This window comes from Mirounga angustirostris, unplaced genomic scaffold (genome assembly GCF_029215605.1).
Source record: "Mirounga angustirostris isolate CCGP_5_RB_7025 unplaced genomic scaffold, mMirAng1.0.hap1 SCAF_14, whole genome shotgun sequence".
Taxonomy (NCBI): Eukaryota; Metazoa; Chordata; class Mammalia; order Carnivora; family Phocidae; genus Mirounga; species Mirounga angustirostris.
The window spans coordinates 3984987-4003500 of record NW_026991722.1 but is presented as its reverse complement, the minus strand read 5'-3'; the positions used below and the strand labels follow the sequence as shown (position 1 = coordinate 4003500).

At 44.2% G+C, this 18514-nt stretch overlaps 1 protein-coding gene across 8 annotated transcripts in view; it reads left to right on the top strand.

Moving 5' to 3' along the window:
- The window catches only part of ZNF407 (zinc finger protein 407), a 470693-nt gene that overhangs the window by 368259 nt on the left and 83920 nt on the right, over window positions 1-18514 (top strand). The window lies entirely within an intron of this gene.

Here is an 18514-nt window from a genome sequence, read left to right as displayed (position 1 = left end):
ACCTGAGCCGAAGGCAGTCGCTTAACCGACTGAGCCACCCAGGCGCCCAAAGATTTATTTATTTATTTGAGAGAGTGAGAATGAGAGAGAGCATGAGAGGGAAGAGGGTCAGAGGGAGAAGCAGACTCCCCGCCGAGCAGGGAGCCCGATGCGGGACTCGATCCCGGGACTCCAGGATCATAACCTGAGCCGAAGGCAGTCGCTTAACCAACTGAGCCACCCAGGCGCCCTGTGAAGAATTTTTTTTAAGATGAGGATTATAAAACCATTTGTTCTTAATATGTTAAAATTCTCTTTTTAACTTCTGTGGCATGAGTAGTTATGGTCTTTAGACATTTTTAAAGTAAATTCTTTTGAAACTTCACACAGTGAGTTCAGTGCTAGGGATAGTATTTAGAAAAACACCTAAGTTCATTTTTAATAGTAACTGAGTAGCGTTCAGTGTTAAACTGTTCACACATTCAGTGATGCTATTTTATGTGGCTCAGTCTGTTTAATAAACTGTCATAAGACGGTTCCTATTGGAAAGGCAGGCCAACAAGCATTATCTTAATTTTTAACAGTTGTAAAGCTTTTGACACCATAAAATGGATGAGTGTGTCCCTTCCGTGTAAATGTTAGAGCCTTTGAAGAGAAGGAGAATAGGCTTCAATTAGTCACCTTTCCTGCTTTGAGAAATGCTTATCACTTACGATAGCAATAAACATGATTGGTCACTTGATGTACTTTACCTGTGTTCTTCTGGCATCCTGGATGTTTTTATTTTAAAATTTATTTAGGAAAAGGAAATGAAATCAGGAGGTTACTTAGAAATGAGTATTTAATACTCTCACCCACAAAAGGCAGGTGCTCTGATTTCATTACTCCACCTCAGTACACAGGGAGTGAATAGCTTGGAAAATGATTCTTTTAATATGGGATTTAGAATTAGGTTACAACTTCTGTTGATGAAGAAAATGTGAGGATCCAAATGGACATTAGACATTTTAGATTAGAAAGAGGAAAGGAAAGTAATGAGTCTTATTTCTAAATGAATTTAAAAAGCAATCTGATTTTAGTTCTAGCAATGCAGAGAAAATAAAATAAAAACTATCGTACTTTATTTACTAACCAATGAATTGAATTGTCTGCCTTTTATTACAGATATAAAGTAAAGACTATGAAGAGACAATCATTTTTGTAGCTATCAGACTTTCTGTAACATATCTCTTGTGGTTTAAATAACAGATAGTTTAAGTGTTTTTCCATTACCTTTGTGTAAATGAAAAATGCATAAAATATTTTAACAAGGCAAAGTAATCCAAGGAGATTGTTATTTTGTGTTACAAATTAGGTTTTTTCTGTCATAAAATTAAAGAAAAAAAAATCAACGTTAGGACATTTCAGCTTAATATCATTTACTAGAAGGAACATGTAACAGATTTAATGAGCTAGCGGGTCACCTGAACCCAGCTGTTTCCGACCCGCTTTACGAAACAGAGAATGCAGCTAGCAGTGGGAGGTAAGCATTATTACAAGCTCTCGAGGAGTTACAAAATCGATTTCTGCTTGAATGAATTAATTTAGATTATCAATTTATAACCAGCTACACGAATCCCATCAACTCAACAATTCAGTGAGTGATCAGGTTCAAGCCTCCTAAGAGCTTCACAATTAGGGGCCTGCGTCGGGCCTGCGGTTCCCGCCTGTCCTGCAGCGTGGCTAACAAAGTCACTCGCCCCAACAAAGGGGAAGGGCTCGGAGCGTTGGCTTCTGTACAGTGCAGAGGGAAAACGCAGCAGCGTAGAAAATAAAGTGAAGAAAGTCCCGCCCGTGTGTGAGTTCGGGATTTTATTCTCTGGAACCATTTCCGTCCATTGAGAGGGTAATTTGGATCATTCCAACTGCATTTTAAAATCATCCTAGTTCCTATCTTGGAACATTGGGACTTAACTCTTTACCACCTAGGCCCTGTTAGCAAATGATGTGACAGCTGTGGCCCTTCTCTTGTCCCTTCAGCTGTGAGGCTTGGGGTTGTCAGCATCTGTTCCAGGGTGAAAGACTGGCTTCAGTCTGCGCGTCTTCTTCCTGCTCGAAGTAACTCTCGGACTCGAGCAGTTCATGTCCTCTCCATCAGGGAAGCATCTCGCTTTCCCCCTCACGTCTGCTCCCCATGGCATCACACTGCCAACCGTTCTCCCGCTGGCCACTAAGATGAGCATGGACATGTGAAAATCGTGGGACTGTCCTGTGGTCACCTAACATCGCCGGCTCCTGCCGCTGCCGTGCCCCCCGTCCGGGCCGCCCCGAGGCACTCGCGTTCTCCTGCAGCCCTGGCCGGCCCGCTGCTCCCCTGGGCCGGGGCGGTGGCCGCTCCGCCAGGGCGCTTCGGCGGCAGACAAACACGGCTGCGCTCGTGCAGCCCGGCGGCTCCCTGGTTGTGCTGCGGCTGCCCGCAGCCTCCCAGGCCAGCCCCTCTCTGGTCCGCCATGCGGACCTCACTTCTTCCCAAGACGTTTCTCCTACCAACTCTTCCCTGGATCCCATTACTCTCACTGCCCTCCAGTGCTTCCCGTGACTCTAACAGCTCACGCATGTGTACATCTTGCACCGGTCACTCCCGCGGTCGTTGGTCCGTGTGGTCTCTGCCGTGCGTGTGACATTTGTGCTGGTCGCTCTTCAACACGAGGAACCCGGGCGCCAGCTCTCAGGTGGGACTGATGCTGGGGCCTGTTGTTCCCTCCATCCCGTTACCTCCGTCCGTGGCGGGGCTGGAATTCGAACACAGGCCTTTAACTGCGTATTTAAATATCCTTTGTTTCCATGGGGCCTTGTTTCTGTTGATTTTAATTCTCCTGGGGCAGGGACAGTTTTACTTCTTTACTTGACCAGCCTGGCTCAGCAAAGGCAAAGTGACAGTGCTAAATAAAATTACTTTTTGAATGAAATGAACCCACTTGTTCCTAGAACCCTTTTCTTCTGCATCTGTCTTCCAGCCTGCTTCCCCATGGGAAGGTCCCTTGTCCTTCCGCTGGAGGACCTGGTGTGGTCAGAATCCCCAGCGCCATCCCCCTCCCGACCATTTTTCCATAAAATTCTTTTCTTTTTCCATCAGATTCTCTTCTCCTTTTTTATACATTGTACTTAGAACCTTATTTTTCCTGCATTCTCTTATGTTTATTTTTACTATAAACTCGTCTGTACCTTTTGAATTTTGAACCAGGTAAATATATTGCCTACTCAGAAATAATTAATTTTTTTTTTCTATGTAGTGTTCCATGATTCATTGTTTGAGTATAACACCCAGTGCTCTATTCAGTACGTGCCTTCTTTAATAACCCATCACCAGGCTAACCCATCCCCCCCCTCCCCTCTAGAACCCTCAGTTTGTTTCTCAGAGTCCATAGTCTCTCATGGTTCGTCTCCCCCTCCGATTTCCCGCCCTTCATTTTTCCCTTCCTACTATCTTTTTTTTTTTTTTTTAACATATAATGTATTATTAGTTTCTGAGGTTCAGGTCTGTGATTCAACAGTCTTACACAATTCACAACGCTCACCATAGCATATACGCTCCCTCATGTCTATCACCCACCCACCCTGTCCCTCCCACCCCCCACCACTCCAGCAACCCTCAGTTTATTTCCTGAGATTTAAGAATTCCTCACTCAGTGAGATCATATGATACATGTCTTTCTCTGATTGACTTATTTCGCTCAGCATAATACCCTCCAATTCCATCCACATTGTTGCAAATGGCAAGATCTCATTCCTTTTGATGGCTGCATAATATTCCATTGTATATATACACCACATCTTCTTGATCCATTCATCTGTCGATGGACATCTTGGCTCTTTCCACAGTTCGGCTATTGTGGACATTGCTGCTATAAACATCAGGGTGCACGTACCCCTTCGGATCCCTACATTTGTATCTTTGGGGTAAATACCCAGTAGTGCAATTGCTGGGTCATAGGGTAGCTCTATTTTCAACTTTTTGAGGAACCTCCATACTGTTTTCCAGAGTGGTTGCACCAGCTTGCATTCCCACCAACAGTGTAGGAGGGTTCCTCTTTCTCCGCATCCCCGCCAACGTCTGTCGTTTCCTGACTTGTTAATTTTAGCCATTCTGACTGGTGTGAGGTGGTATCTCACTGAGGTTTTGATTTGGATTTCCCTGATGCCGAGCGATGTTGAGCACTTTTTCATGTGTCTGTTGGCCATTTGGATGCCTTCTTTGCAGAAATGTCTGTTCATGTCTTATGCCCATTTCTTGATTGGATTATTTGTTCGTTGGGTGTTGAGTTTGGTAAGTTCTTTATAGATTTGGATACTAGCCCTTTATCTGATATGTCCTTTACAAATATCTTCTCCTATTCTGTTGGTTGTCTTTTGGTTTTGTTGACTGTTTTGCTGTGCAGAAGCTTTTTATCTTGATGAGGTCCCAGTAGTTCATTAGAAATAATTAATTTTAAATGGCATAATATAGTCCTAGCTCAGAAGGTTCTCGGGAGATTAAACCGAGAAACTGGCTGTAAAAGTGCTTCGCAGTCTGTAAAGTGACTGTACCGCGGAGCGTGAATGTCACTTGCTTGTCACACTCACTTTTGTTGTTGCGAGGCCGAAGTGATCGTATCAGTCAAGGCACAGCCTCTTTGTCTTCGTATTCTTTCAACATCATCAGCCTCGTGTGATTTAAACCAGCAGTTTCCGAAATAAAAGCTGTGTGTCAGAGTTCTCATTAGATAACTTCCTACTTGAGGACAAATCTGGCCTGTCGTCACTTGGCGAGGGCAAGAACTGTGCCAGGAAGTTCACGGAAGATCCACCCCTTGTTACACTTTAATTTTGCTCTCTTTTTTCTGCTTAACATTTTGATGTACTTTATTAATGAAAATTTTGTATTCACTATTAAATCATCATTAATATCTACCTGCCTGTTTTGTTTTGTTTTTTAAAGATTTTATTTATTTATTTGAGAGAGAGAGAATGAGAGACAGAGAGCATGAGAGGGAGGAGAGTCAGAGGGAGAAGCAGACTCCCCACTGAGCAGGGAGCCTGATGTGGGACTCGATCCCGGGACTCCAGGATCATGACCTGAGCTGAAGGCAGTCGCTTAACCAACTGAGCCACCCAGGCGCCCCTACCTGCCTGTTTTGTGATCGACGTCATGCTAAGAGGGTTGTAGAACACGTGTAAGCATGAGCTCCTGGCGCTTCAGCTGGGAAGGTGAGACAGGTGCACTAAGATGCTCGGAGAATGATTATACTAATCAGAATGATGACATCAACACCAGGTTAGGGTACTTGTGGCCTCTTGTATAATGTAGTAACGTAGCCTCCCAGATTCTCTCCCTCTTCCACCCCCATCCCAGTGTGGATTATTGTCACTTCCAGAATTACCTTTTTGAAGTCCCTGCCAAAAGTGGATCATTTCTGTTCAGAGTCATCAATGCCCATCACATGAGGTCCCACTGACCCTCAGCTTCTGGGGGAGGGAGCTAGGCCTTGGCCATGTTTGTTTCTCCAGTAGCTAAGAGTTCCTAGCACGGAAGGAAAAAGGAAATGGGCAGTTGGGGGTGGGGGTGGGGGTGGGGGGCAGTATCTTTGAAATGCGGGCTGTAACAGTAGGAATTCAGCGTGGAGAGATCAGCATGGGCGGGTCCATGAGAAAGGCTCAGGGAAAGAAGCAAAGCATAACTCCAGCAATATGTGTCATATGCTATAGAAGAGAGTGGAATCCGAAACTTGTAGATCCAATATTCCATTTTCCTTAGAAAAATGTGAACCATATATACATGGTTGCAGGCAGACTAACATACGTGCAGGGTCCTGAAGGGGCGCATACCTTTTACACCACATATACCTGTATTGTTTGGATTATTCCAGTGTTGCATATTCGTGTATAACTTTTTTTTTTTTAAGTGAAAAAGAGAAAAATTGACTTAAGAAGAGGAATATTGAGAAGGTAGGTAAATGGAATGGGGAATAAATTAAGCAAAAGCTTAGGCAGTTGGTAGTTTCTCAGGAATAACGAATGTCATCATTCGAGTCTAAGAAGGTTTGGGAGAGTAGTAAATGGGATGTGAGAGTAGAACTAGAATGTCGTGATATTGTGAAATGCTTCCAAGTTGGCATTGAACTGAGAACCTTAAGGTGTTACCATAAACTTGGAGCCAGAAAGTTACATATTTTATGGGTATCTGTTAAAGAGAGAAAACCTTTCTTTTCCTTTTTTACAGATTACAAATTATTAGTAGACAGCAGTCACCAGCCTTTCTGGACAAAGAGCACAATTTTAGGTTATGTAGGAATGAAAAGCACCAGTTGTTAAGGTACCAACCATACTAAAGGATTATACGTAGTAAATGCAGAGGGAAAACATATTTAATGCACATAATATAATCATCCCTAAGTCATCTGAAATGCAAAATGTGGCTCTTCGACCTGATTTTCTATCTGTTGTAGAAAAGGAGGAGAGACTCTATTTTTCTAAACCGTGTAATGTAAGGTCCTCAGATTTCGCAAATAAAAGTATAAGACACACATTTCAATTTGAATTTCAGACACACAACAAATAGTACAATATTTAGGACACACTTATACCAAAAAAATCTGTCATCGCACCCATTTTTGTCCGTACTGAATTTAGGCATTCCAGGAAAACAAATTCAAAGTTACTTTTATATATCAGGACCAGTGAATTTAAATCACATTCAGGGGAGAACATGAGACATTTCTGGCATACTACAGCGATGTAGCTGCTTGGCTGCTCACTTTTGTGTTGTTCACTCCGTGTGCAGACACTTTCCTCTGCATTGTGCATTATTCTATAGCATCGAATTTGAACGGAATCCTTGTGACCAGGTGAGATGTGCACAGTGATTACAATTGTTCAGTCACCTGACCTAAGGTCAGGGCCCCGGGGGCCGACCCCTCCCTGCAGGGGTGCGCAGCGGCCGCCCAGGGATCGGAGCTGGCAGGCTTCCTGTAAGCATTCTGCAGCTGCTTGTCTCCCCCAGCCCCAAACAGGTGGGACAGAGCAGAGAGCGCTGAAGTCCTGAAGCAGATCTCACAAGTGTGTATTTCTGTTAGTGTTGAGAAACTGAAGTAAATGTCCAACAACCCCCCCTTTCACACTTTCCGCCCACCCAGCGCCACCAAGATGTAGCCACTGTGGTGTGGGTGTCGCTCCTGGTCGTCGTGGTCAGTTCATGGGCTTCTCGGCCTTGCCACGGCTCGTGTCAAAGCACAGGGCTGAAGCAGCAGTGGTAAAACACTTCTTCCTAGAATAAGGGAATCTCTGAGAAGTACGTAGCTTTTTGCTGTATCCAACTTGTTCCAGGGGCTAATTTGGGATGGGAGACTGGCGTTTCCATCACCCCGGGAGCTGAAAAATAAGAATGCATTTTCCCATTGCCACGGCCATTTTCTGTTACTCCCAGTGTGATCCCCTGTGTTGGGGACAGTGACAGAGCAATGAAAGGCCGAACTCACTAAAAGAAATGCTTCCCCACAAAATAAAACGGTAGCAGTATTAGGAGGGGCAGAACCAAGTTCACGTCGCCCTCACGAAGCACACTTCTCACCTTCCGAGAGACGCCTCATCCTCTCTGATTCAGGCCATCAAAATAAGCTTTCAGGGTGGACACTTCAGTGGGGACAGGCCATTTTCATGATTTTCAAGTGTTTGTCTTATCAGCCTTAACTAATATTTTGTGTGCAAATTAAAGATGAAATATCTTGTTATTTTTGTTTTACTTCAGCCATAGTCCACCATAATTTTTCAAGCATATGTTTCCATTTTACTTTATGTTGCAAAGTCCCTGAGTGCAGTCCCCAGTGCTTACGTTAAGTGCACCTCATAGCGGTGGTAAATCGCCTGTTCGCGGCTGCGCCACGGTTAGAGACGGCTCCCGGCAGCGGCCGGGACGGGCACAGGACCTCAGCTCCTGGGGGCCTCTCTCAGCGGCGCTCCACGTTATTGATAGCAGCGGAGATATTGACAGTCTGCGCTTGGAAGGAAAATAGGAGTTTGATATGACATATTGTGTGTCTCAGCAAGACTCATAAATAATTTTGACAAGTTTTTGTATGCATGGGAAAGTCCTTGATTCAGCCTCCCATAAAAATAAACTTCTATTATGGAATGTATTTGTCAAGTGGCTGCTTGATGGATGGAGCTGCGTTTACCCCTTGGCAGTTCGATGAGTTTTAGATGCACAGCTTACCAGAGAGGATTTACAGGCAGTACAGAAATAATTATTCAGTATGAAATGCATAATTCCTGTACCTGAATTTTCATTTATTATATTTTGTTTCTGTTGCATTTCTGGTCTCTAAAACAAAAGAACTTGCCTTTTTCCACCCCACCTTAGAGCTATTGTTTGTAGGAGGTCTTATGTTGAACCGCTGAATTCAGCCCAGGCCCTGTCCCAAACTTAGCTGGCATATTTTCATTGAATGGATGATTTTAGTTTTTTAACTTGAGAGATTTATTTTTGTAAAAAAAGATAAGCTAATTGGAAATTTTATTTTTATTAATGGGATTGAAAACTTTGGATGTGGATTGTCTTATTTTTCCTAAGGTTTTCATAGCTATTACTTATTTGAACATCATTGCTCGTCCACATTTCTGCTCCATATAATAGATCTTTGAACTTAAATTCTTGTCTCCTTAAACTAAACTTTAAGTCTTTTTTCCCTGAATTATACATAGAATTGCTTTCTCCTCCTCAAGAATGCTCTAAGTTAGCATCCTTAAGTAAGTTAGAAAGTTCAGGAAGTGTCAAATTCCCATGAGCTTCTGATACTGCCGGGCTCATGGCACTGCATGCCATGCTCGGTGTTCTCCGGTGGACTGTAACCTACCTCTGACTTGGAAATGTGTGTTTGGGAAAACTGAAGTAAACAGTGGGTCCAGAGGAGTTTTGATTCTTTATTAGAACATAGTACTGACTTTTTATAAAAATTTCCATTTGCTGAATCTCTATTAAAATGAAGTGTGGGATCTGAATGGGAAGAGCTGTGGTGAAGGCATGGTGGGTAAACCCTGGCAAGGCCTGTTTGGGGATGTGCCTCTGAGCTGCTGTATTTGGTGTGTCCCTTTGGCATTGCTGATGTCGTCCTCTGTGCCCTCTCTCTTGTCGCTTGAGAGTGGTTGGTTCATTTTATTAGTCTTTTCAAAAAAGCAGCTCCTTCCTGTTAGGTCTTTGTTTTAGGTTTAGTAAATTCTGCTCTTAGGTTTTATTTCCTTCCTTCTACTTTTTGGCTTACTCGTTTTCTTTCTGACTTCTCAAAGTGAAGGCTTAATCACTTGTCCAACTTCTATGCTATATTTATAAGGGTCCAAATTTCCTTCTAAGTAACGCCTTAGCTGCAACTTCCAAGTTTTAATATTCTAGAACTTCTGAAATCTTTCAGCTCTAAATGTTTTCTGATTTCCATTTTGATTTCTTCTTCAATCTCTTGAGTTATTTTAAATTGTCCTTACGTTTCCTGGTGTTTATGGGGTTGTAGCTTTTCTCCTTATTATTAATCTATAATTTGAGCACCACAGCCAGAGAAGGCAGGGGAGGTCAAGGCACACGGAATGAAACCGCTGCTGCTTTCAGGGGGCTCTCAGTCTCCAGTAGAGGAGAAGCTATGTGTGAGTAGGTCCTTCCCCTGCAACACAAGAGGTGCAGAAGGGAAATTTGCATCAGACGCCACAGGGGCTCAAGAGGAGGCTCACTCAGCTCGCCGCAGTCCGGGTGTGCTGCAGAGTTAGATGCCAGGTTTTGAGGGTGTTTCATAGACACGTGCATGGTATTCTAGGCAGGAGGAGTATCCTTGGAGCGGACAGGCTCAAAGTGGGTAAACTCGGTGTAGCTGGTCAAAGACCTTATGGGGGAGTGTCTGGGGGGTGAGGCTGCAAAGTCAAACTAGGAACAGACTGTGAAGATCATTGTCTGCCATGCCGAGCAGGTTAGACATGACCTTTGGGTACTGGGGAGTCCGTGGAGATTTTATTGATCACGTCTTTGCAAGTCACTGGAAGGATACAGCCAGAATCTGTTGAATACCTGCAGGGTCCCAGGCACTGCCTCCCGTGCTGCCCCCACAGCCCCACCAGGAGACCGGAAGGGCCACAGGCCTTGCTGTCTAGCAGAAGCGAGGGGCACTGTCACTACTATGCATATGACTTTGTTGTCCAGTCCTGAAGATGCGATGAAGGAAAAGCACTGGGTGCACGGAAGGCTGGAACCGTGGCATAGCCCCACGTGAGTGGTTGGGGAGCCTTTCTGGCGAAGTGGCCTTTCCATTCCTCTTGGAACAAGAGCCACCTGATGGCAGGACCTGCAGAGGGTGGTCTAGGGATTATGAGCGTCCTTATGCACATTGCCAGTTCCTAGAGATGACTTCCTAGCAGGGGGATCCAGGAGCCGTCGATTCCAGAGCTTTGGTACGTGTTGCCAAGTTGCCCTCCACTGAACCACTCGCGCTGAAGGTACCCGAGAGCCCTCTTTCCTCCCAGCCCCTCCTCACTGTGTGCGCGCAGTCTTCATTTCAGCAGCATAGCCGGTGTGTCCAGCGTGATGCTCTTGGGATCGCTGGTGAGACTCGCCGCTCTCCTGTATGTTTATTACACGTTTGTGTTGTTGACTTTGTGAACTCCTTGCTCGTCGTTTCCCTTCAATGACGCGTTTTGTATTTAAGGTAGACGTTTGTGTGTGGTGTCTGGCTTTGGTGTCATACCTTTTTATTTCAGGGTTATAGGAACATTTTGATTATATTCTGGTATTTTTATGGTCTCTTTAAAAATCTAAACCTTCATTCCATTGGGAACCTATTTTGGTATAAAGTCTGACCGAAAGCTCTAATTTCATTTTCCCCCCAAATGGTTATTTTCCCAGTGTATTCGTTGAGTAATCCGTACCTTCCCTGCTTGATTTGAAATGCCACCTTCACCTCATGCTCAGTTCCCACGAGTCTTTCATCTTCTCTCCAGGGCCTTTATTCTGCTCCGTACACCACCTCTCTTGCCCCGCCTGTGAATGTTGTTCTCTTTTAACAATGAGGAGGACAGATTCCCTTCCTTCCTGTTTTCTCCTGCGTTCTTCAAGAATACATTTCAAGTACATTGTCATCTTTATAATTTTAAAACTTCCTTTATAGAACACTGTTTCTCACCATTTACTTCAGCTTTTGTTCCTTCAACCAGTTGTTTTCCCCGTATAGTAAATATTATGGTAGCAGTTGTGTATAGAATTTTTTAATTATATTTTACTTATATACCATTTTATTGGTACATAGAAGAGCTATTTATTTTTGTCTGTTTTCCTTATATCAAGCCACTGAACTCTGTTCTGTTAGTTCACAGCTGATCGTTTTACACATTATAGGTAGTCCCACATATTTTAACCCACTGGCAATAAGTGGTAGACAGGGAAATAGCCAAACTATAAGGTCTGGCACATAGTTGAATGAATGAAATAAAAGTCCCCCTGCTCAGGTCCATCAGCCCTGTATATTACACCCTTAAGGATACACAGTTGGTAACAGACTTATTTTTAAATGGAAATACCCTCCAGGAGAATTAAGCCACACAATGAACATGTGTTCCTTGTTCAGTAATTCCTAGCTAAGTGTTGGCATAACTTGAAATAACTTTCGTGAGGGTGAATTAGGGAAGAGACTAGGAATTTTGGGACAGTGGCAAGCTAAAAGAATAGCTTGTTAAACACTCACCATGTTGGGCACTCTGATAAGCTTGTCATGTATACAAAACCGTTTGATCTTCATAATAACTACTGTAGGGGCATCGTTAGCCTTGTTTCACAGTAAAGCAAGCCCAGGCAGATAGTTTTAAGTGACTTGTTCAGGGCACACGTGGCCGAGCCTGGATTTGAACTCAGGTAGTGTGAGTCCAGAAGCGAACCCCTGAGCAGTGTGCTGTATTGCCGAGAGCAGGCATGTCACGTTTCGGCACTCGTAAGGGGATTTTGTGTTGCATTTTATTATTTCTGAAATCAGAAGTCCCGATAATTTGTTCAAAATCAGAATTGCATTTTGCAACCAGTGATGTCTTAGACTGAAAGATGAAGTAAAATGTCTTGAATCCTAAAGGCGGGACAGGTGTAGCAAAAGACAAAAAGCATGAAATGGGAGAGTGTTTCTAAGGGGACATTGTGCAGATTTCGTTGTTTTGCTTGGGACTGCTGTGCCAGCCGTTATATCCTGAAAGCCACTGTGGTAGTTGGCGATTTGTTCTTCAGAAGTTAGTTACAACGGGCACCTGGGTGACGCAGTTGGTTAACTGTTCAGCGCAGGTCATGGTAGCGGGGTCATGAGACTGAGTCCTGTGTCAGGCTGTGCACTCCCTGCAAGTCTGCTTAAGACTCTCCCTCTGCCCCTCCCCACCAAAATAAATAAATCTTTTTTAAAAAAGGGAAATTACTTAGGAAAACTGCTGATAGATAGTGTGGCACAATCACAGGAATTATGCTGAGCAAATGAAACCACAGCCAGAAAACATATTAATCAATTTATATGAAATTCTGGAATTGGCAAAACTAATCTAAGGTAAAAAAAAAAAAAAAAAGATGTTCAAACAGTGGTTGCGTCTGAGTGGGATAGGGAGAATGGGCAGGAGCACAGGGAACTTCCTATAGCGAAAGGTTCTGTGCAGACACAGAGCACGGATTACCCAGGTGTATCCACTTGTGAAAATGGAATGGTTGAGTTGCACATTTCCTTGGATGTAAATTTTACTTTAAAATACTATAAATAAAGAATTGAGTGGAGTTGTGGTGAGGCTGAGAGATGAGAATGTTGGTAACTGTGGAAACTGGGTGATGGGCTTATAAGAACAGAACAGAACAGTATATTCTGTTGGCATTATGCATCTTTGAATTTTTCACGCTAGAGGACTAGCTCGTAGGGCTGCCTACCCTCCTCTCCCAGGGAGTCTGGCGCCAGGGCCAAGGCTGACCCATTCCGTTCCGATCTCCAGTTCCCCGTCTCTGTGTTTCTGATCCCCATGTTGAAGAAGGAAGAAGGGAATGAAGGAAGACAGCCTTAAGGCAGATCTCAGGCATTTCATAAACTTAGCTTTGTGAGGAGAGAGTGATCAGTTTTCCAGTGAGGAGCCTGAGCCACAGGACCCCACTAGTGTCAGCGAATAGCGCCCGTTGGTTGAGCAGGTGCTGTGCAGGCGTCCGCTGGAGTCGCCTCCGCAGTCCTCTGGCTGACGCACCCTGGGTGCTGATGGGTGCTGCCCTGACGGGCGAGTCCGCCAGGTGTCCGGTCCCTGAGCGCTGCCGGTGCCGTTTCCAGGCTCCGTCAAGTTCTGCATCCCCCTCGGCCTCCCTCGCCGGCAGTGTCTTGGAGACTCAGACTCAAAGGTGGACAGACTCATCCATGGGTTATCAGCATGCAGTCTGATCCCTAGTGGCCTGTCCCCTGCCAGGAAGGCCCTTGCCTTTAGAGGGACCCATGACTTAAAACAAAACAAAACAAAACAGAAAACAACTGAATTTGGGAGGTGGCACAAAAGTGAAAAGCCAAACCTCTTATCCAGCTGGAATCTATAAACGTGACACACATTCTTTTACTTGAAAACAGCTTATTCTGGAGACGTGGGAATTTGGATAGTGACCAGTGGGGAAGAGGGACAGTGACCAGGACTGTGACACAAAACTGTAGACCAAAGGTCACTTTCTGAGAAGCCCCCTGTCCCCACTTTGTTTACTTGGGATGAAGCAGCCAGAAAGTTTTGTGAGCAGTTTACTCTGTCACTGGGAGAAAGGCTTTAAAGGAAAGTGGGACCACAGCCCTCCAGGAGTTTAGAGATGAGCAGTTTGGGCACATATTTGAACTGGGCCCTTGGGAAAGAGCACCCCCAGTGAGGATCAGCAGTAATATCCACAGGAAGGCAAACTCATGGGCACAAGATGTGTGTGTTGGGAATTGTAGGAGATGAGTGATGGGCAAGAGCTTTGCCCACCTGACATTTTTAAGCAAGGAAGCCATGGCAGGAGAGTAAATGGGATTAAAGTAATTGATAAAAAAACAGTCTTGGATCTCATATCCACATTCTTTGAACTCATTAATTAAAAGTTATAATTCAAGTCCATTTGCTGCCACTTAGAGGCTTCCTTGCATTTTTTATTCCTTTCTAATGTAAACCCTAAGTTAGCCTTAATCTGTAGCTAAGGAGTTAGTCTAGCAAACTGATGTAGAAATACAATAAAATTTAAAAGCATATTGAATGCAATTTCTGGGTCATAGGGTGGCTCTATTTTCAACTTTTTGAGGAACCGCCATACTGTTTTCCAGAGTGGCTGCACCAGTTTGCATTCCCACCAACAGTGTGGGAGGGTTCCCCTTTCTCCGCATCCCTGCCAACATCTGTTGTTTCCTGACTTGTTAATTTTAGCCATTGGGGACTGGTGTGAGGTGGTATCTCATTGAGGTTTTGATTGGGATTTCCCTGATGCCGAGCGATGTTGAGCACTTTTTCATGTGTCTGTTGGCCATTTGGATATCAATTGTGTAAGACTGATGAATCACAGACCTGTACCCCTGAAACAAATAATACATTGTATGGTAAGAAAAAGAAGAAGATAGTAGGAAGGGAAAAATGAAGGGGGGGAATCGGAGGGGGAGACGAACCATGAGAGACTATGGACTCTGAGAAACAAACTGAGGGTTCTAGAGGGGAGGGGCTGGGGGATGGGTTAGCCTGGTGATGGGTATTAAGGAGGGCACGTATTGCATGGAGCACTGGGTGTTATGCGCAAACAATGAATCATGGAACGCTACATCAAAAACTAATGATGTAATGTATGGTGACTAACATAATAAAATAAAATTTAAAAAAAAATTCAAAGGATTAAAACAAAAAAAGCATATTGAGTGGAAATCCCGAAGAAGCATTGACCTAAAAGAGACCACAGTACCTGAAACCACTTTATGACAGTGTTTCTTGGATTCCTGTAGAGGCTCCTGGTCATTGCAATAGCCATGTTCTGACTGTGGGTTTGCAGATGGAGGAGAAGCATGGTCTGACTTCCAAGGCTCTCTAGTCACTTCTCTGTCTGCTCCTGCCCGTGCGATTTGCCAGGAGAGGGGCAGGGGCGTGCATTCCCACAGGGCCCTCGATGATGGGCCATTCAGGTGTGCTGGGTTAGGAGGTCGGCCCAGGGGACGTGGGGGATATGCAGAGACTTGCGGGGGCTCGCTATAGAACAGAGTGGGTGGACAGCTCAGTGCAGAGTCCTGTGCACAGCTGGTAAAGCCCCCGCGAGTCCTGGGTCACCAGAATAATAAGTGGGGCACTGTGGGTGATTTTTCTGTCGCTTCCAGTGCCCGACGCCCATAGAACTGCAAGCCTTGTTTCCGTAATGTCTGCTGTATTTATGTGGCCAGAAGTATTTGCGTTTTGTATCCCAGCAGCGTACACAGTCGGGCACGGTGAACCCCACGTGCTGGCGGCTTCAGTCCCAATGGACTCAGCAGCGGCTCTTTGAACACTGCTGTGTATAAAGCAGTGGGCATGGATTCCCAGGTTCTTTTGATGTGCAGCCGTGGTGGACCCACAGGGAATGGCCCCTCCCCTCCTGTCTCACCTGAGGATGCGGGGTCCTTTTTGCTGCACACATGTCTGCCTGATGTATTGGACTAATAACAGGTTCCACATGCCTCCCAGTTATGGGTCTGTGTAAATGGCTATTTTACTTAAGGAAAAGCACTCATTTGGTTAGCAAATAAGTCTTCCATCTATAAAACACTGCTGTTGGGGGCGCCTGGGTGGCTTAGTTGGTTGAGCGTAGGACTCTTGATTTTGGCTCAGGTCATGGTCTCAGGGTGGTGAGATCAAGCCCCGTGTCGGGCTGGGCATGGAGCCTGCTTAGGATTCTCTCTCCTTCTGTCCCTCCCCTGCCCCCGCTCCTGTTCTCTCTGGACAGGGAGAGGGGGTGGGCAGGGAGAGCTTTATAGAACACTGCTGTTTCATGCTAGCAGAGAACAGTCCCTTGTCAGGTATAGTCAAATCCTCATAAATGTAACAGAGAACCTGGCATCTGCAAATGGCCCAGAGGAAACTGTACTTTATCTTACGCCAAGCTGGGAGCAGAAAACTTGACGGGAATTAAGCACCTAGGAAACGGGCGTGGAATTAGTGGGTTAAAATCTGAGTCTTCTGTATTAAGCCACTCCTGGTTTGTGCTCGGTTTTCATTTTCCTTGTTAGAAATTTTTAATTCACCAATAAGTGACTTACAACAAGTGAAACAACACACACACACACAAATGAAGAAAAAGGTCATCTCCCGATGCAGGAATCACCGCCCACAGCTGGGTCTGCACCACACCTCCCTGCAGGAGTGAACATGTGTCCCTCACCACTGCTTTGGGAGGTGAAAGGAAATACTACTACACACGTAATTCCGGAACTTGCTCTTTCCCTCTCGGTCAGTAGATGCGGATCTAATTACTCCTCTGAATGAGTGTATGGCGTGTAAGAGTGAGCACACCGTAGTGTGTGTTCATGCTTCCCTTACACACAGACATTCAGGTTCTATTCTTTGCCACAGACAGTGTTTTGTTAATTATTGTTGCACAGGAAAAATATCTTTGCTTACAACAACATGAATCCAAGTGGCAGAGGAAAAGAAGGGAGATAGTAAGAAAATACTGATCCATTCAAATATGTTACCAAAGTCAGAAAACACTTATAAGCAGCATTTAACGCATATTTGTTGAACGAAAGAATAAATACTGGATTTGTCATCTCAGTATTTTTAAATTATCAAGTAGAGTCTACTTAAATGGTACTACCATTTTTATAAACTGAAACTTGCATCGTAATTCCACTTTGAAAAGGCTTATAAGAGGAAATTATAAATTATGGGACAAATCTGGTATATTTGTTTGAACTATTTTCTGAATAAATTTTGCGCAATGACAAATGGACTTTTTGTGTTTGGAAAGGCTTTTTAATAGCCTGGTAAAATTTACATAAATCTTTATTAAGAAGTGTGGGATTTAAATTCACAGTGTGTCTAAATATTTATTATGTGGTATATTAAAAACACTTTTTTAAACCTTCAGCAGGAAGTTCGCACCTGGCTATTGATACGTTTAGATGGTAGAGTAAGTGGCTCATGCGGACATGCATGGCAGGTGCTTGCCGTGGTGGTCGGGCCCTCACGCTGTAGAGCGTTAGCAGTACTTCCACGAATCCTGCCGGTGGGCCCCCACTTCATCCGCTTGGGACTTAGCCAGGATGGACGCCGTTAGGCTCTCAGGCCCCGTCAGGACAGGCAGGGGAACTGGCAGGCTCCGGGGGACTCCAGCATGCGAGGCTCCGATGACTTATCATCATTTTAACCCCCAACCGTGTTTTCCAGTTTTACTGAACTTTGCAGAAGGCTCATAGCAGTGACTTCAAACAAAAGCATTTCTTCCAAATTATTGAAAACTGGAATTAGGTTAGTAATAATAGAAAGGTTAGAAGCAGATATTCCCCATGATGGCAATGGATCATGCATCTTGGTAGAATTTGACTGTTCTGAAAACCTCTGCAGTTGAACAAGGATGAAGGGAAAAAATCTTAACTTTGTTGTGAATTTGCTGTTTTGCAATTCAGTTTGTTTATAGAAGTGTTAACCTAATTTCATAATAGAAAAGGGGGATATAAATACCTTATTCCATGAGTGGCTTATTCATTAAAGTAACCTGTTTTCACTTTAAATACATGCTAGATTCATCGACCAACTCCATAGAGAAGTTTGGTTTGTTTTTTTTTTCTTTTTCTTTGTTTTCCCAAATTGACCCAGTATCTAACTACAGAAGAGGCCCATTTTTTTTTTGACAGCTCCTAGAAGGTTCGGTGCGTGGCTTGTGTCAGGGCAGTACTTGACACAGAGCACCCGATTCTGCAAGGGGGCAAAGGAGACCCTGCCTGGTGCCCATAGAGTTAGAAACTTTTTCCCCTAATGTTTGCTATATTTATTTAGCCTATAATTGAATACACAGTCATTTTGCTGTGCTGCAGATTGCCTATGTGGGAGTCAGGATGCATATTTAATGCCTGATTTAAAAAGAAAAATAGATGCAGTGACATGTGGGCAATTTTAGGAAAGTGTGTTCCGTGTAAATTCAAACAAAGGTCTGGGAGAAACCCGTTTTTCTCTTTCTTAGTGAAGACGTGATGTTTCACAGCAGGAATTGTTGTAGATCCATATTTATTAAGTGATGAGTAGTTGTTTTTTTTTCCTTTGCGCTTTTAATGGCAAATTCAAATGGCAGCAGAGAAAAGGATCCCTCCTCACTTTGGAGCGCAACCCTTCCTTCCCTCCTTTATCCCTCTTCAGTAAAAAGCCCCTAAAAGGCTTTGTCTAAGAGAGAAAAACATGTGGTTTCGTTACTAGAGGAAAGAAAGCCAGCAGGAATGTTCTCTGGATTTTTGCCAATGAAGCAAGGTGAAAACAGAAGCATTCACATTTAGTGAAATATGTGTTAATTGGAGAGGATTGGTATCGTGGTTTAAGGGAG